This window comes from Alexandromys fortis, unplaced genomic scaffold, assembly GCF_014885135.2.
Source record: "Alexandromys fortis isolate MF-2015 unplaced genomic scaffold, M_Fortis_MF-2015_v1.1 scaffold_94, whole genome shotgun sequence".
NCBI classification, from domain to species: Eukaryota; Metazoa; Chordata; class Mammalia; order Rodentia; family Cricetidae; genus Alexandromys; species Alexandromys fortis.
The window spans coordinates 2603057-2623072 of NW_026067979.1; the positions used below are offsets into that span (position 1 = coordinate 2603057).

General features: G+C 49.2%; 1 pseudogene; it reads left to right on the top strand.

Annotated features, from left to right (window-relative positions):
- Positions 1-624, top strand: part of LOC126511033 (protein Hikeshi-like) — a 3826-nt pseudogene extending 3202 nt beyond the window's left edge.
- The last annotated feature ends 19392 nt before the right edge of the window (positions 625-20016 follow it).

Here is a 20016-nt window from a genome sequence, read left to right on the forward strand (position 1 = left end):
GGGGGGGGGGGGGGAGGCAGAGGTGGGCGGATCTCTGTGAGTTCAAGGTCAACCTGGTCGGTCTCTTAATTGCTAAGCCAGCTCATATACCCCATTAAAATATTTTGTGGGCCAGAATACATTCCTGTATTGCTGTGTAGTGAAGGGGCACGTGCCCTCCTGCGAATTCTGGAAGATTCTTGAGTTCAATTAGGACAGTGGTCTCCTGCCTGAGGTGCCCGCCGAGCAGAGGCGTCCGAGGGCGCTGCCATGTTTCGCTGCCTGGTGGCGGGGAGGCTGGCGAAGGAAGCCAACACCCATTTGGAGCCGTGAATACTGTGCGGACCCCATCTGTGGCTCAGACTGGCATTTCGGTGGAGGTGTTAAACAGTCTGGCTCCACAGACTCCTGTGGGCAGCGCTGCTGTGTCCTCGGCTGACTCCCTCACACAGTTCGCACGGAAGATGTTGGACAACTTCTACAATGTTGATTCATCATTTGCTGTCTCTCAGGCCCAGGTGACACCAAATCCATCTGAAAAATGCGGTTCTGAAACGGTATGAAAACTCTCAGAAATGACTGGCACTGAACCCTCTCTTTTGGAAACATAATCTGAATAAAATAATTTGTCATTTAAAAGCATGAAGTCAAAGGGGTCATGAAGCCTACCTTTCAAAACTGCTCAGTGACTATGAAACTTACCCAAAACCCCTCTAAACATTAGAAACATCGAATAAGGAAAATGTCCAATATTGATTACCTTTTCCCTTAGAAGTGTGAAATACTTCTTGGAGGCAAACGTTTTGTATCGACTGTTATTCATTCCTTAAAATAAAACCTACTCGTGGTAAAAACAAAAATTATGATTCTATCATGCAAACTCAGGGACTTGTGCCCTGTGTGGCCCCTCATGCTTGCCTGGCATGCCCAATTGTTAATTATAGACTTGTCACTCAGACTCAGGACACACAACTGCAAAATGTATTAATTAAACTGAAGGGATTTAGAAAAGAGAGAGTGTGTTTGGGGAGGGCTCTCTGACCTCACTGTCCTGTGAAGAGCCTTATAGAACCTATGGAGAAGGAGCCAGATGGTGGTGGCGCACACCCTAATACCCAGCACTCGGGAGGCAGAGGCAAGCGGATCTCTGTGAGTTTGAGGCCAACCTGGTCTACAGAGTGAGTTCCAGGACAGGCTTCAAAGCTACAGAGAAACCCTGTCTCGAAAAACTAGAAAAAAAAACCACAAACTTATGGGAGGCTTCTCTAGACTTGGTTTGAAGCAGGACCTAAGACTCTAGCGTAAGGGGCGCCCTCTTTACACTTCTGACCACCCAGGGGCACAGAGAAGTACCCAAACAAACAGGCCGTGGCCAGTTTTCACTGTGTGTGGCCTGTAGATGGTGCCTTTAGCTTTATTACACTACTTTACAACTGCCCACTCTCCAAACATCACATAAATACGCTGACTTCACAGTATGAGTAATTTAATCGCGAAGGTGCTGATGAACTGCAAAACTTATAATTATAAGTCTGCATGTTTTTCTTTTGTTGGTCTGTCTTTTGTCACAAGGACCTTAGCCTTGGACCCAAGCTGAGTAGAAGGAAAGAATTCTCTTACTCTCTACTCCTCATTTCCCAAGACCCTTCACCCGGACCATTCACTTTTACCTAACATCCCTCTTGTTTTCTGGGGTTTCATTTGCTCGCTTGCTTGTTTGTTTTTCCATCTCCCCTTCTTTACTGGGTCCTACTCAGTTGTTAATATGTATTCTTTTTTTTTTTTTCTGGTCCTAGAGGTGGAGCCTGGGCAAGGAGTGTGTTTACCATCAAGCTACACCCTCTCCCTCAGTTCTGAGAATCACCTTTAAATTTCCTTTGACTTGGAAAGAATCACAAATATAAAACCATCCACCTCTGTTTGTGCAGTTAATGCTGTGTCCAAAAATATCCATTGCCAAAAGATGGCACGCTGCAGGGATCAACACACTTCTCTCTTTGAGTCAGGCCATAAACTTTTTCAGGCCTTGTGAGCCACGCGGGGTCTCTGTTGAATGTTTGTTTTTTTCACTTTTACAGCCTGTAAAAAAAAAAAAAAAAAAAAAAAAAAAAAAAGCAAAAGCCATTCATGGTTTTTATAAAAGCCATTCATAGCTTACGGACACTATACAAAATCAGACTACAGACCCCATCTAGCCTGCAGGCCATAATTTGTGGGCTCTGGGTTTGTGGAAAGCGTTTGCCTCTGAGATAGTGTCTACCATCAGCTCTGTCCTCAGAGAAAGACATCGGGTGTGGCCTTCGTGCTTGCTTGGCCAGGAGACTATTAGCAATCATTGGTACCTGTCCTTGGGTACCTGCTAGTCCAAGAATGACAGACATGTGGAGAGCACACTCCAGCTTGGCGCCTCAGCCAGCCCGTGGTGTTCTGCAGTACGAGTGTTGGACAACTTCAGAACAAAATGCCTGAGCCTGGGGTAGAGCTCGGTGTCAGATTTCAAGTGTTGTATGCTTGAGGCTCTGGTTCTGATGCACACCGAAAAGGGAACAGGAAGAAAGGAGAGCGACAGCCTCTCGGAGGGGAGTATTTAATCTTTAATCCTTGCAGGTTTTTTGTTTCATTTTGTTTTGTTTTGAAAAACGTTTCTTTTTGCGATTTTGACATACATTTGAGTGAGCATTCGTGTGTGTCTGGGCATGTGTGTGCTGTGCAGCAAGTGCAGTGCTCACAGAGCAATTAGTAGGCACTTATCTTCTACCGCGTGTGTCTAGGAGATCTGCCTCAGGTTGCCAGGTTTACCTTCTACAGGGACCCACAGGTGCGAGCCTGTTCCACCTTGACTCCAGTCAAGGTCAGAGAGTCTGAGCTGATTTTTGCTCTTTCAAAGCTGTTGACAACAGGTGCAGCTGCACTGCCTGACCTAGGGTGTGGTTTCTTGGTGTTTTGGACGTTAAGATGGTCCATAAAGATGGATCTGCTTCACCCTGACCAAAGGTCAGAGAATTCAAACCTATTCCCGCTTCTTCATTTTAAAACAGGAGGTTTGACCCAGGGAGTGGCTGACCTACAGGTTTAGGGTGTATTCGTTGCACATCCGGCCCAAAAGTGAAGAATGCTTAACTCAAGAAATAGTGGCTTGAGGTCTCAAGTACTGAAACAAGTAACTGTTCTGGTTGTCCTTTGTGTCATGTTGAAGCAATCTTTTGCCTTCTTTCCCTCTTTCTTTATGGGGGTAGAAAAGCACATGAAAATTAAAAAATGGGCGTGAAAGGTGTGGCATTAAAGGTGTCCAGTACCACACCAGGCTTGCTGGTATTACTTTGGTTGCTAGTGGGTTTTCTTTTTGGGAACTATATAATTATTATACAAGTCAGCCTATGTAAATAGTGAGGGTAGTGCTGGTGAAACAGAAGGAAAAACAGAGTGAGGGCAGGAAGTGGCCAAAGGTCTCAGTTGGACCACAGATCAAGGACGGTACCTCCTCTGCTCTTCAGTGTTGGTAGGTGACTTCCAGTTCCTAGGACCACAGATCAAGGACAGTACCTCCTCTGCTCTTCAGTGCTGATAGGTTACTTCCAGTTCCTAGGACCTACAGCAAGAGCAAAAGATGGAGGAAAGGTTCAAGTAGTATTATGATTGGGATGGAAGTGTGCCCAAGGCTCATGTGTTTGAACATTACATCGATACTGTTTGTGGGGGTTGTGGAACCTTTGTGAAGTTTGGAGAAGATGGATTGCCGGGCATGAGCCTTGAGGGGTAGCTTGGCTCCTATCCTCTCTCTTTCGTTTTTTTTTTTTTTTTTTTATGTATACAATATTCTGTCTGTGTGTATGTCTGCAGGCCAGAAGAGGGCACCAGACCTCATTCCAGATGGTTGTGAGCCACCATGTGGTTGCCGGGAATTGAACTCAGGACCTTTGGAAGAACAGGCAATGCTCTTAACCACTGAGCCATCTCTCCAGCCCTCGTTTTCTTTTTTTAATTAAAATATTTTTTTCCATTAGGTGGTGGTGGTGAACGCCTTTAATCCCAGCATTCAGGAGGCAAAGGCAGGTGGATGGATCTTTGTGAGTTTGAGGCCAACCTGGTCTACAAAGTGAGTTCCAGGATAGCTGTAATGGATTGTCCTGTCCCTTCAAGAGACAAGCCCCGCCTACTCCCTCCCCCCTCCACTGAGGCAGGCAAATCTTCCTTACTGCTTGCAACGGAGTCTCTTCCTTTCTGTCTCTCTCTCAAAGAGGCAGCTTCTGTCTCTCCCTTTTCCCTTTACTCCCTCTATGTGTGTGTGTGTCTCTCTTTCTGTTCTTCTCTCCTTCTTCCCTTTCCCTGCCATAACTCACAAAATAAATATCCAGCCTTACTCTGAATGGTGTGCCTATCTGTCTATCTCTCACCCATTGGGGCTGTGGCTCCCTGCCTGGGACTTGCTGCCCCTCATGGCCTACTGCCGCCACTTGGGAAACTGCACCATCCCTGCCTGGGGCTGGCTGCTCTCAGGACCTGCTGCCCACTGCCTGCTGCCACTTCGGGGACCTGTGGTGTGATCTCATAGCTTGCTGCCTGCTGCAGCCACTCCGGGACCTGTAGCATTTTTACTTAAACCATAACAATGGTGCCATGACTCGGATTTTATTTAAACCATAACAATAGCCAGGTCTACATGTTGAAGGAGCTACGGGCTGTGTTCCGCCGCCCGGTTCCTGGCCACCGGCTAGCTTTAAACCCGAAATAACAACACACAAATTGTATTCTTTTAAACATTGCTTGGCCCATTATACCTAGCCTCTTCTCGGCTAACTCTCGCACCTGGACTAGCCCATTTCTAATAATGTGTGTAGCACCCCAAGGTGCGCTTACTGGGAAGATTCTAGCCTATGTCCATCCTGGGTCGGAGCTTCATCACATCTACCCGGGAGAGGGGAGCATGGCGTCTGAACTCACTTCCTCTTCCTCCCAGCATTCTGTTCTGTTTACTCCACCCACCTATGTTTTAACCTATGAGGCCAAGCAGTTTCTTTATTAATTAACCCATGACCTTCCTCCATCATCTACACAGAAAAACCCCTTCTCAAAAACAAACAAACAAACACTCTCCTGGAACTGGAGTTACAGTTGGTTGTGAGCTGCCATGTGGGTGCTGGGAATTCAACCCAGGTCCTCTGCAAGAGCAGTCAGTGTTCTTAACTGCTGAGCCATCTCTCCAGATCCCTTACTTTAAAAATAATTAACTGATTACATGTACAGGTGTTTTGTCTGTCTATACGTCTGTGTACCACATGCATGCCTTTGCCCTTGGAGGCCAGAAAAGGGTGTAGGATTCCCTGAGACTGGAGTTATAGATGGTTGTGAGCTGGGAAATCAAACCTGGGTTCTCTGGAAGATCAGTCGGTGCTCTTAACTGCTGGGCTTTTTCTTTAGTTTCATCCTCTGCTTGCCTTCCTTCCTCCCTCCCTCCCTCCCTCCCTCCCTCCCTCCCTCCCTCCCTCCCTCCGTCCTTTCTTTCTTCAGACAGGGTTTTTCTGTGTAACAACTCTAGCTGTGTTAATAAACATAAATGTCCATCAGATCCGTGGTAGATTTTTAAATGTCAGTGTAGATATTGTTTGGGATGATTTGGGATATCTTTCCAATTCACGCTCTTGCTAACGCCTATTCTCCCCTTTCCAGGAGGCAGAACGTGGGTTCATTTCAGGGCCTCAGCATTGTAAACTTAGCTAAGCTGCATTCAGAGTGGGCCCAGAAGAGCAAATTCTTAACTGGTCCTTGGTACCGCACACTCAGGCATTCTGGACAAAAGATGGTTGTTTCTGAGAGTAACTGGGGCCTTTTCATGCCCTGACACCCACCCCGAAGGTCTTCCGTTTCCAAACCAGTGTGAATCTGCTCAGCTTTGAAACTTTGAGGTGCACGAGGCTTGCTGTAGTTCCACCCCACACCCTCCATACCCACGAGGCTGAGGGGAGCATACAGGACCCACTGAAGCCTTAAACTCTAAGCCAAGTGAAACCAGATTGCTGGCCTTTGACCTGTAGCACCAGCTACTCGACTGAGTCCTCCATGTAGGACCCAGGCCTGGAGCAACAGTGCAAAGTTCAAATCTATGGCTACTCACAAGTGAATTTGGCAACCATTGGGTGGCCCCTGACCTCCCCAGCCCTTTAACCTGTGACCCCAGGCCACCCTTCCTGCCAATGAGATAGAATGTGTGTCCTTGAAACCAAAGGGAGGGGGAACACTCCCAAAACTTATGTACCCAGTTCTGGGGAAAGGATAAACTTAAAAATACAATCTTTAGGGTGATTTTTTTTTTTTTTTTAAGTAATTGGGATAATTGTCTTCAGGCTGAGGTAAATAAACAGCAAATCTCTCTCTCAACCTCCTGTTCGGGGCTGTAAAGGGGCCTACCTTTGTATATCCCTGGTGCTTTTATGACCCTCAGCTGGCCTCTCTGCCGCTGAACTGGGACCTGCACAAAGCCAGACTAATCACGGAGCAGTTTCGGAAATGAGGGTCTTGAATGGAATTTCCTCAACACGCCCTCCACAGGCTTCTGCTTGCTCACTGGCCTTCCCCTTGTGGAGTCTCAGGCCCAGCTCTGATCAGGGATGGAGAACAAAGGGTTGTTTCTCTGAGTCTCCCGGGGGCCTGCTGAGCCTGGCCTTGCACAAAAATCCAATGAAAGCAACTCTTATGCTCGCTTTCCAGCTCCAGGGCTGTCGGAGGAAAGTAAATCACGGGCACACATTTACGGGGGACTTTACACTGTGTAAATCTGCGTGGGGGAATAAAAAGGTGTATATTGTGGATAGGAGTCTTGCCCTCAAAGAGCTTAATGTTTGGTTGGAATGTCAGGGCTGATCACAGCAGGGGTGGGAGCATCAAGTCCTGGTTCCTGGCAGCCATCCCAGCCATCAAATCAAGTTAAAGGCTCGTTAGGTCCCGTGCAATGTGGTCCACATGCAATACGGTCCCCTTGCAATGCTGTCCCCGTGCAATCTGTTCCACGTGCAATGTGGTACACAAGCACCGCATCTTCCCCTAGCCAAGATAAGGGGTGTCAGGAACCTTGGGGTCTTTTCTTCCCTCTGTGGTCATGTCAGGGCCTCTTGGTGGGGGACACATTTCCCCCCACCTTCTCTAGTCCGAGCTGACCAAAGATCAAACAACCAGAAGGTGGTGGGAATGGTCCTTCCCTAGACCTCAGCCTTGCCTTCGAGACTGGCGATTTATGCTTTTCATGTTTATTTATTTTGAAACAAAGTCTCACTATGTAGCCCTAGCTGGCCCAAGAACTAGGGACCCATGTACTAGGAACTCCTTACATAGACCAGGCTAGCCTTGGATTCAAGGAGATCCACCTGCCTCTGTCTCCAAGTATGAGTACTGGGATTAAAGGTGTGAGCTAACATTATCATGTTCTGTTATTGATAGTTAGACTGTGGGTGCCATGACCATCATGGCACCGAGTGACCAGCTCTCTGAGAGCTGTCTGACTGAGTCCTCCAGTTCCCCTTGGTCCACTTCAGTTTGCACTGGAGGGAGCAGGGCTGAGCCAGCTATCCTCCTTGAGCCGGGCCCCAGTTGCAGAATTATAAACAGAGACACGACAGTTGCTTCATTCACGCGTCTGCTCTGTGTTCACAACAACGCGATAGAGAACTTATTGTTAGCCTTGCTTCCATTCTGCAGATGAAGGGCTGGCCTTGGAGAGGTCACAGAAATTACCCCAGGTCACACAGGTGGTAAGTGGAGAACTCACAAGGACACAGGCTGTGCCCTGGGATTGGCACAGACCTCAGTTTGGCAGGAGTTAGAGACATTAATGAGGAAGTCCGGGGACATAAAACAGGAAGATGGATGGGCTGGGATCAGATTAAGAAGGGATCCACATAGTAGGATAAGAGGCCAGAACTTCGTTTAATAATGGCCTCCTCGAAGTATCAAATGATGGCTTCTGAGGAAAGGAGATGGCACAGAAAAAAACCCAAGTGGGGTTGAGCAGAGGATCCTTTGAAGGGATGAGAGGCTGCATGCAGATGGTCCAGCCAAGGCAGAGCTGGTAAGGGGTAAGGGGGGTGGGGTCATCGGCCCTGCCCCAAGTGGGCAGCTGTGGGAAGCAGAGGAGACAGTGGATGAGCCTGGAAAACCCAACGGGAGGATCTCATAGCCAGCGATTCAAAAGCCTTTGAATCTGGGTGTCCCAGAGGAGAACGGGCCAGCCCTCTGAGGAAACGGGACCCCGGCAGGGAGAACCAGTCTGAGCAACACTGCATACTCAGAAGATTCTTCCAGAATGAGGAGCAGAAGCCAGCATAACGAGCCTGGTTGTTGCCAAGTGGGGACTGAAAAACTGATAAGGAAGCTGTGTGAGCCATGGTCCGGCCTGCTTGGTGCAGGCAGCTTGCAATCCCCAGCGCTCTCTCTTACATATACGCACGTTCATCCGTGGTGTCGTAGACTGGCCCCTGAGCCTGACCAGCACCCAGCCCTAGGTGAAAAGTGCTTTGATGCAGGTCTTTCTCACTCACAGACTTCACAGAAAATGAACCAGAAGATCTGGGAAACCCCGGTTCCCGGAGGGAAGCCGGTTTCATCCAGTTCCAGCCTCTGGAAGCAATCAGAGCCTTTACGGCCTCACTGTCTGGCTTTGGCAACCCTTGCTGTGGTGGGGAGCGAAGCTGCCGCTCTCCTTTTGAGGGGTTTTGTGGTCTCCATTTTTTTCTCGAGGAGAGGGAAGTGGACGAGGCAAGGGGGAAAGGCGTGGGCTTATGGCCTCTACTTCCTCTGGGTCAATGGGAGCTCAGCTTCCTCTGAAGCTGGGAGATTAGGGCAATTTAATCCCTAGGCTATTTCTGTGGGGAAGGGGGCTGGGCTGTTGGCTGCGGGTTGTCGGTTCCCTCAGCAACAGGGCCTGGCCTGGCTCCATTGTGAGGAGGCCCCACTGGGAAAAGTAGTTGGGAAGGAAGACAGGAGATGGCTTTTCCAGGGTCTTCCCTTCTCAGAAGTGGTGGTAGCTGTTAACACGGGTGCCCTTGGTTCTAGAAGGGGGGAGGGGGCGCTCTGGGACCTCACCCCTCCTCTGGGCGAGAGTGCCAGGAGCGGCCTGTGGGCAGTGAGCTCATTGTTTACATGTGGACCCCCGTCTTGGGGGAGGTGCGGTAAGAGGAGGAGGGCCGACTTTTCCCTTGGTGAATCTCTGGCTGGGAGACCAGCATTCTCACAGCCCAGCTTGGCCCTTGAGAGAAGGCTGGCTCATGCCATTTTCTGATCTGTCTAGGCGACAGACAGCCTCCGTGTTTCTGCTCGCAGAGTTTAGTGCTTCTGTCGCTGCGGTCACCTTACAGCTGGGACTCTCAGGCCTTTATCTGATCCCGCTTTCTATCCTACCCCAGCGTGATCTTCTCTCCCTTGTCTCTCCCATCTCTCCTCCTTCACGTCCATCACCCCCTCCCCGCCCCCATTCGCGTCCTCCACGCTGACAGACATTCCTCCTTCCTATTTATTTTCTTTATTTTCATCTATTGCAAAAACAAATCTCCCATGGCTTGCCAGCCCCTGCAAAGGTGTCAGGACTTTCATTATCCTACTAGCATCATGAGAGAGAGAGAGAGAGAGAGAGAGAGAGAGAGAGAGAGAGAGAGAGAGAGAGAGAGAGAGAAACTGGATCATGAAGAGTCACAGTAAAAGCAAGCTGTCTCCAGAGCCTCGACCACCTCTACTGCATCTTGATAGGGAGCTATAGATGCTCTGCTACCGAGTCCCTGAAGGTCTGCTCAGGGGGGAAAAGCCCACTATGTCAATGTGCAGGAGCATTGCTGTGGGCAGCTTTGCAGGGTGCAGCTTTAAATGCCTGTTAAGAGGGTGGCATGAGGGTTGTGGGGATAAGGGATGGTTGCAGCTCTTGCTATGGCTTGGGGTTCTGATCCATTGTGGGTCCTCAGGAGGGGCTGGACTCGAGTTGTAAGACACTGGGGGAGAATCACTTTACACAAAGACAAAGAAGGTGGGCTCTCCCTCTTGGTTTGTCTTAAGAGCCAGGGAAGGTTGGTTCTAGCAAGTGTCCTCTAGACCCATGTGGAATCTCAACTGTGTCTAACAGGCTTTTCTGGTTCTTTGCCCTGCCTAGAGCCTTCTTTCCAAATGTACGTGCTGAGTGGGGGTATAGCCCAGTGGTAGAGTGTCTGCCTAGCATGTACAAGGCCTACGGTTGGATCCCAGCATTCACACACCCCACACACACACACGAGAGAGAGAGAGAGAGAGAGAGAGAGAGAGAGAGAGAGAGAGAGAGAGAGAGAAGAGAGATGCTGTCCTAGAAAACAATAAAGCAAGGGCCAGGGAGGAGAGAAATTGAGAACCGTGTTCCTTCCCCAGGAATCCTGGGAAACACCCCAGACTTGGTATTGGTTTCTTGGCCTCCCTGTTAATTCCTAGCGAGGAATGGAGCAGAGGAACAAGAGCTGGAGGAGAGTGAGAGGGTGAGGGGTGCAAAATAAGGAAAAGTCTGGTTGCCCCACGGAGAGGTGGGGGGGGGCAGGAGGGCGGGACACCGCAGGCTCCAGTGCATGTGTGCACATGTTATACTAACGCTACATGGCACACGTGGCAGATGTAGCTCACACACCTCACACATGTACCATATGCTATGCTGTATACATGGTGCATGCACACACTACACAGGATGTGCACATATAATATACAGATACGCCCAGCATACATACCACATACACCACACACACCATATATACCCACATTGCCCGTATACCATTGTAATATTCTTTACAGGACGTGCCATTCACACCACGGGATACACACGCCAGTCTCACACCCTCTGCTGTTTGTAGAGACTAACATCGCCACCTGCTGGTGATTTGCGTGCAATAGCACCCGAACCCTGTTGAAGAAATGATTAATACTATTGGGTACTTAACGCTGACTCCCCACAATAGGAAATCTCTCTGGTGCTTCTCGATGTTTTCTCAGGAGAAAGATTCAAACCACAAACACTGTTCTGAGAAGGGGTTCACAGGACCACACAGGCACTGGGTGAAAGGTTCGGAGCAGTAACTGTGTTCAAGTCTCTCCGCACAGGGCACAGTGCTCCTTGGGCAAGAAAGTTCAGGACACGATGCCAGCCACTGTCTGATACTTCAGGTTAGGTGTGTCTCTCCCCACCCCTGCCCCTTTCTTTCCCTTTAACAAAAGCAGTTTGGGGCCTGGAGAGATGGCTCACAAGTTAAGAGCACCGGCTGCTCTTCCAGAGGTCTTGAGTTCAATCCTCAGCACCCACATGGTGGCTCACAGCCATCTGTAATAAGATGTAGTGCCCTCTCCTGGACTGCAGGCATACATGCAGACAGGACTCTATCCATAATAAATAAATACATTTACAAGAAAAAGCAGTTTGAATTTTTTTTTTATTTGTGTTGTCTGGTGGTGGTGCATGTCTTTAATCCTAGCACTTAGAGTCAGAGGCCAGTAGATTTCTGAGTTCAAGGCCAGTCTAGTCTACAGAGCAAGTTTTGGGACAGCTGGGGCTACACAGAGAGACCCTGTCTCAAAAAACAAACAAACATTTGTTTTATTTGTGTGTGTGCTTGTGATGTTTGGGTGTTGGTGTGTTTTTCACAACAAGGGTGTGGGGTTGGAGGACAACTTTGTAGCCAGTTCTCTTCTTCCACCTTCAGGTAGGTTCTGGGGATTGAACTTCTGTTGCCAGGCTTGTGCAGCAAGCGCCTTTATCTGTCAAGCTATCTTGCTACTCCTTTCTTGTTTGTGGTGTTTTTTTTGTTTTTTGTTTTTTTGTGCATGGTCTTGCTATTTAATCCTGCCTGGCCTGGAACCTACTATGTAGGCCAGGCTGGCTCCAAACACACAGCGATCCTCCTTCCTCTGCTCCCCCAGTTCTCGGATAACAGCAATGTGCCACCCTGCACAGCTGACACTGTACGTTCTTAGGCATAAACTAGCAGAAGAACCGAGAACCCTGCAGTATTTGATACCAGCTTCTGTTGCTCTGACCCAAGCCTAGCATCCTCAGTAATGGGTCCTCTCACTTTGCAGTAATGAAAAGAGGGGTCGCTTCCTGCTCTGTTGGTTGTCTCTCCAGGGGCCAGGAGCAGTCTATGGTACCTTGCCCCTGGGTGGCTTCATCTTTCTGGTAGATTCAAATGTAGAGGTTCTGCTTTGCTACACAATAGGCAATCAAGGCAACCAACCAGAAGGTAGCCTGCATCGTCTCCCAATATCACCATAGTAACAATTTTCTGGGTAGCTCATAAGTATCATGAAGGACCCCACACATGGCCTGGGTCATTCTAAGTGTAATAACTGGGGAACACTAAGACTCATGACAAGGTAGCAGAATTCTAATCTGGAGACTTTTGTTGTTGGTGGTTTTTTCGAGACAGGGTTTCTCTGTGTAGCTTTGAAGCCTGTCCTGGAACGCACTCTGTAGACCAGGTTGGAACTCACAGAGATCCGCCTGCCTCTGCCTCCCGAGTGCTGGGATTAAAGGCCTGTGCGACCTCTGGCCACTAATCTGGAGACTTTTATATGTGAAGGAATTTCTGGAGTTCTTTCCGAATGGTCGCATGCAAATTTTGGCAACATCCTCTGAACACATCTGGCCAGGAAAGGGCCAGAAGGGGCAGCCATAAATCAGAGTGGTGGGCAGCGGGGTGGGGCAAAGTCTGGGCAGGTCTCCAAACCTCTGCAGTCTAGCACATGGGAGCTGCCTTACAGACAAGACCAGGGTCTGCTCTGTGCGCCCTCCTTGAAGGGAAACTCCTTATTGTCTGCGGAATGCTTCAGGATGGGTGTGTGGGAGGGCTAGCTGGGGAAGTTGAAGGGTACCCCTCCTCCCTTGTCCTCCTCGAAACAGGAGTCAGGTGACAGTGGCCATCAAGAGGGCCCCAGTGGTAGGGTGTAGACTAGGGGCTCAGATGGGGGTCTGTAGAGGGCTGTGGAACCCTAAAGGACCTGTGGTCTCCTGAGGCTCACATATGTTGTCCTCCCTCCCTCCCTCCCTCCCTCCCTCCCTCCCTCCCTCCCATCCTCCCTCCCTCCCGTCCTCCCTCCCTCTCTCATTCTCTTTGTCCTCTTCTTCTGCCCCTAATATCTTTCCTTGGCAAGTCTCATTCCACAGCCCAATCTGGCCTTGAAGATTGATCCTCCTGCCTCACTCCTTCCTGAGTGCAATCATTATGGTATGTCCCACCATGCCTGGCTAAAAATAATAATAATAATAATCTCATTATGTCTTTGTCTCTGTCAGACAGGGTCTCATGTAGCCCAGGCTCAGCCTCAAATTTGATACATAATTGAGGATGTCCCTGAATTCCTGATCCTCTTCCCTCCGCCTCTCAAGTGCTGGGATTACACACATGCACCACCGGGCCTGGCTCAAGTTCTTTATTTTGAAATAATTTTAGGCCCTCAGAAAGATGGTACAAGAGTTCCCATTACACCTTTACAAGTCGCCCCCTAGTGTTAACTTCCTACGATGTCACTGCAGACAATGATGTAGACAACGACATTTACAGGGCACAAAGCCAGGTAGCTAACTGTGGAGTCTCTGTGGGTTTTTACTGGTTTTTTCAGGAATGCCACATTTGTGTCTCCAGGTCCCTGTCAAAAATCCTGTCAAAAATCCCATCCGCCTGTCAGGGCCCCTTAGGCTCCTCCTCTGTGAGAATTCTTTCCTAGCCTTTTTATCGCGTTGAAACTTGACAGCTCCTTTATAGACAGTTCCAGTCTGAACTGGTTTGATGTTTCTCATGGCTAGATGAAGGCTGTGTGTTTTACAAGAATCCCATGGAAGTGATGTTGGGCAAACTGTCAGCAGGATGGCAACGCCGGGATGCTCCCAAGGCTTGCGACAGATGATGCTCTCTGATCGCAAGACTAACGTGGGATCTTCTAATCCCCTCCCCTGCAGGTCTCAGAGCGGGAGACGGGGAGATGCCGAGGGTGCTCTGAGTTGGTTCACATGTCCAGTATTGCACTGTAATGCTGACGGCAAGTAGATTTTTGGAAAATTCTTGTGCACACCAAACTAGCGTATGCTTCCAAGTCCTTCTGATTGGCACCTTTGCAAGCACAGAAGTTTAGAAGGAGCCAGGCCCAGGGCCAGTACAGGACAAATCACTGTAGGAGCGGAGCATTTGGTTGGCTCCTGTTTCTTCAAAAGCAGAGCCCAACACTGAGGCTTTGAGGAGGAATTTGGATTCAGGGGTGCTGTTTGGGCGCAGAATGAGGGAGCAGGGGGAAGGAGGAAACCATAACAAAAGACTTTTATTTATTTTTTTTCAATATGAGCCTCAATCCTAGCACAAGAAGTGATGACAAGTGTATCAGGAACCGGAGGCCAGCCTAGGCTAAATATATTCTGTAACTTTGTCATAAAAAACAAACAAACAAAAAAACCAAATCAAGCAACAACAACAAACAAAAAAGCAAAAATCAATGGCTGGAGATGCTGCCCAGTTGTAGAGCCCAGCATCCATCCTTAGCACTGCAACACCAAACAAGCAGAGCACATAGTTACTCATCTAGAGTAGAAACTGAGGGGTTACTGGATGGTAGGGAGGGCCTGGTATGAACTCCCTACCACTTTCCACATGCCAAGTGCACGGGAGCATCTGGAAAGACTTCTGGACCAAAAAGTGCAGCTACTAGTGTTTGGAAGCTGGTCAGAGCACCGTCAGTGACTGACGCCATAGCCTTGCAGTCTATGGGCATGGGCAGGCCACCGACAGTCTGACGTGGATGGGAGGAGGGAAGGGAGGAGAAAAGGGAAGAGGAGGGAGGGAAGGGGGGGAGAAAGGGGAAAAGGAGGGAGGGGAGGGAGGAGGGAAAGGAGGAGGGCATGGAGAGGAGGAAGAGGGGGAGGAGAAGGGAAGGGAGGAATGAAAGGAGGGGGGAAGGGAAGAGGGCAGGAAGGAGGGAAGGGAGGAGGCAGGAAGAGAGAACTTACAGGAGAATTTGCTCTACTGTTTGTCCTGAACTTCATCTGCGTCCCTACCTTCCCCAGACTGTGTCTGGCAGGGAGTCTTTAGTCCATGTGTTCCACATGTTGAGAAAAGTTTGCTACTCACTCGGGATGGGCGGAAAGTACAGGAAGCAGGTAGGGCACAGATGACAGATGGCCACCTTTGCCCATGGAGGGCCACATTCCTAGGTTTTTCTTATGTCTCAGGGAGCCTGTGTCCTGGGATGGATGTGGTCTGGGCTTTGGTTCTAATTAACGGTAGGAGCTCAATCAGGTTTTCTGAGCCTGTGTGAGCCTTGGTGTTTATAATTATAAAATGGAGACAATAATACCTACCTCACTAATAAGCGAGATCATGTTTATAAAAGTCTGAGTGCAATGCCCACCACAATAGTGCCAGCTCAGGGGCTGTGTGTGAACTCTGAGGCAGGGACTGGCGTGGCAGGAAGGAGAGGAGACAGATACCCAGGCTGACATCTGTGAAATCTTCCGAGAGTATTCTGGAGAGTCTGGAGAGGGGGACAGAAGATCTGCAAGATTGCCCAATTTACCTTCTTTTGTCTGATGGATTGGCAGCTGTCAGGAAAGGCTCCCGTCCTCACCTGCCAGAATCCGTCTGTGAGCCTTAAAAACAAAACAAAACACCACACAGTGGTGGTGCACGCCTTTAATCTCAGCACTTGAGAGGCTGAGGCAGGTGGATCTCCTTCAAGGTCAGCCTGGTCTGCTAAGCGAGTTCCAGGACAGTTAGGATTGTCCCACAGAGAAACCCTGTCTTGAAAAACCAAACCAAACCAACCAAACAAACCAGCAGGGAAGGACGTCTCTCCAGCTGTGAGCAGACGCTGGCGTGGGTTGAGACTTAGACCGATGGTTTCTTACTAGGCAAAGCTCCATAGGCTGTCTCAGGTCCCTGTGTTTCCTAAGCAGTCCACAGTTTCTGCCAAGTGTTGTCAATAAAGGAAGCACTTCCGTGGGAGCCATCAGAGACAACAGAGGTAGTGTAGTGTACCAGAAAGTCCTCACTGATGAGGGATCAGGAGGAAAAGAGCTTCAACCTGGGGGCTCTGAAGTCAGATCGCCACGTGCTGAGCACCTGGGGGCAATTCTCCTGAGTTCTGGCTTCTCATGGTTAAAGTTTCTTGTTTTTTGTTTGTTTTTAAAATATGTATGCAGTGTACCGTCTGCATATTTTACCTGCACACGAGAAGAGGGCATCAAATCTCATTACAGATGGTTGTGAGTCACCATGTGGTTGTTGGGAATTGAACTCAGGACCTCTAGAAGAGCAATCAATGCTCTTAACCTCTGAGCCATCTTTCTAGCCTTAAAGGGGGTTTTTAACGTCTTGTTTTAGTGCTCCTGCTGGTGCTTTTCACCTCGGTCACCATCCCCTCTGTTGCCCCTGGCCTGGTCTCCTCTGGGGACCTCTGGAGGTCAGAGGACACTGTTACCCTAGTGGTCAAGAGTGTCTTTGTAGATGTCCAGCGGTTGTGCTATGAACTCTTCAGTCTTGATGATCTCTGGGACTGTGCTCAATTTTGCTCTCATTTAGATGGCTCCTGTACCACCAAGTGATAGGTATTTTTGTATCCCGATAGTAGGTTTCTCTGAGATGCAGTAAGCCAAATCAAGCCAAATTAAAAAGTAAAGGACCAGGGTTAATCTGAGCAAAGCACTCACAGGTGACTCTCAGGAAAGGGAGCAGGAGATAAATCACATCGCAGGGCTAGGGACTGGAGTTTAAATGCCCTGTGGGTGTGGTCTTGAGCTTCAGGGGAGGAGCCTGGGCTTTTGGGGGTCTTTCTGAGAGGGGTGGGGTTTGGAACGGGGTGGGGGGAAATGGGGCCCAAGTGAAGCTTCCAACTGAACACCAAGAATGGCTTTAGATCTCTCCCCAGTGGAGGACCCGTCCTCCCCTTGACTACTTGTTGGAGCGGTTGTTAGTGGAGTAGAATAAGGAAGAGGGGTATGTTGTTGAAAAATAGGCAGAATGGTTGTCAAGTAGCAGAGGCCTGAAAGCAAGGCCCAGCACATGTCTGAAGCCTTGATGGACAAGTCTGAAGGACCCATGAACCCTTTGCATCTGGGTGACACTAGACTCGGGGACAGGTCACAGGTATGCCAGGAGTTGTCTCCCAAAAGTCTTTCTCCAGCCAGCTCTTTGGGGGGCCAGACAGGATCAGAGGCAGATCCACGATGGAAGACCAATACTCCCTGTCAGCTGCAGCTGACAAAGGGTTAGAAGGCTCAGAGAGAAGTTTGAGAGTTCCTTAAAGATGCTGCCAAGGCTACTTGTGTGTCCTGTAGTTCCAGTCAAAGGGAGCAAAAGAATTATCTGCGATGAAAAAGAAACAAGATAAATAAATCCCAGCTCCTGGGAGGCAGAGGTAGGTGGATCACTGAGTTTGAGGCCAGCCTGGTCTACAGAGTGAGTTCCAGAACAGCTAGAGCAACACAGAAACCTTGTCTCGAAAAACAAAACAACAAACAAGCAAACAAATGAAACAAAGAAAGAGAGACAAGGACCACTGATGCGAAGCCGCGGCTTTACTGTGTCGGTAGGTACTGGGGAGCTGGGGCTGACAACCAGCTAAGTTTTACAATAAGAGATCAGTGTTACTGAGGTGACTCTTCTGGGAAATATTAGCATCAGCACATGCTACCAGTCAAGCTTGGTGATGTCTAAGAGTTTCCCACATGGTTCTGGTTTGGGTGGCAAAAACAAAACAAAACAAAACAAAAAAAAACCCCCAAAAAACAAAAACCTTCCAGACATGTCACGACTGTGGATGACCACCAAGAGCAGCAGCAGCTGTGGGGGGGAGCCAGTCCGAGTGTGTGAGATGAGCTATGTTTTCTGTGGAGGGCAGAGCCTGAGAAGTGGAGCCCCCAGGCCCCGGGGAGCCCAGAAGATCACCAGTGGGGCCCAGACATTGGGCAGTGATCCGTTTCTGCTTGTGATTGTGCCCTGGTTCCTTCCTCTTGGGGATTAGAATTCTAATTGTGAGCGGATTTGTGCAAATGAAAAGAATTTCTGAATTGAAAGGTGTGTGGGTCTGAGAATGAGCAGATAGATCTTGGGTCCAGAGCTTACATTAATATATCAGTCAATGGGCTGGAGCCCACCTGCCTTCTTCCTGCATCTCAGACTCAGGCTCTGAGAGACTCTTCACTAGATCACTCAAGGTTAGAGCAGAGCAGGGTCCATCACCAGTGGAGGAGACAAAACACGGGTAAGGTAGGGAGGGAGCCATGGGTGGGGTGGGGAGGGAGTCACTGGTGAGGTGGGAAGGGAGCCATGGGTGAGGTGGGGAGGGAGCCATGGGTGAGGTGGGGAAGGAGCCAGGGTAAGGTAGGGAGGGAGCCATGGGTGAGGTGGGGAGGGAGTCAGAGTTATGAGTGACGTAGGGAGAGAGCCATGGGTAATGTGCAGAAATCCGATACTCTTCCTAAGACAGATCGGACCCGGCTAGCTGCTCCCTAATGCAGACTGAACACCCCAATCCTGTGGACTAGGGAATGAAGGGAGGGAAAGAGCAACCAACGCTGGTTTGAGACAGATGGAACAAACTGTTTCCGAGAAAGTCAGCGCTTCATCACCTTTCAAACACTGGGCAGAATTAAATCCTTGGACTCTCAAAAAATCCTGGCATTCCTTGGTCGGGAGGCATGGACAGCACCCCCATTACAACCCTGCGTATGGAAAGACGCTATGCGGCCTCTTCCTCATTCCCAGCAACACTCAGCCAGGTAGTGCTGGGGTTCCCGGTTTTATTAATAAAAGAAAAGAAAAGCAGGGAGCTAGAGGAGGAGGGTATCAGACTTCAGGAGAAAATCAACAGGGCAGGTAAGCTGTAAAATCCTGGCAGCAGCTATGAGATGGAAGAGGGAGGAGGAAAGGAAGAGAGAACGTCGTGCCTTTTGAGTTAGGGTCTGAGAAAGGGCATGGTTTGCAATGCAGGTCAGAAAACCTCTGGACGGCAGAATGAGCCAGAGGCTTTGGAGAAAGCAAGAAAGCCCAGAGCATCAGGGAAAGCTTGCTTAGGCTTTGCCCAGGACCCCATGGGAAAAGACAGGAAGTAGGAAGAGTCATTCTTTTTGCGAATCAAAATGAAAGTTCAGCAGGGAGGTCTGAAGGGGGCTACTGGAAGGAGGAGCCTGGGGGAGACTAAGTCCACTATCTAATTAAAGGGGTAACCACTCCCATTGCCTTACCAAATCTACTGACCAATCAGATCTCCTGTGTGCTGGCCTGGCGAGGTGATTGGCAGGCACAGCTGAGCTAACTCTTGAGAGAGGGGGCAATGGGTACAAAGCTCTAATCTTGGAGCAGATCAGCGAGGCATCTCCACCCAGGGTTAGAGGTGGCTTATTCTTTTGACCAGAAGGTCTAAGGAGAGGCAGTGGTGGCGTTTTCCATTCTGGTGTGGGAAATGTGAGGTGAGGGAGGGGTCCTGTCTCAATGCCCCAGCAAGGTTACTCACTGTCTACCTAATGACCCCGCCCAAGAGCTGAGGTCCAAAAATCATTTAGGAGATGACTGAAATTGGGGGAAAATAGAATCTGTTTTCCCCAGGAAAATCCAGAGATCTAATTCCAAAGCTGTTAGCCACAGGGACTGGATTGGCGGCGGCACCATCCGGGCAGAGGAATTCACTTAAGGGAAGAGAGATTAGGAGAAACCTGCCTCATCCAGAACTTCCCTCTTGCCTTTTTGCCTTGGCTTGGGACAGATCAAAGGACATTTCTTGCTCCTGGACAAGAAAAAACTATAGCTGTTCATTTTAGAGTTCTTGCTCCTAAAAATGTGTGGTCAGTTTCTACCTCCTGTTCCTTCCTGGCCTCTAGGGGTAAATTAGAGAGGCTAGTCACAACCATGTGTGTGCGCATGTTTATGTATGTATGTATGTATGTATGTATGTATGTATGCGTGCATGTGTGTGCATGTGTGTAGCGTCTATGCATATTTGTGTGTATGTGTGGGCATGGGCATGTGTGTAATGTGTGTGCATGTTTGTATGTGTGTGTATGTGTTTGTGTGT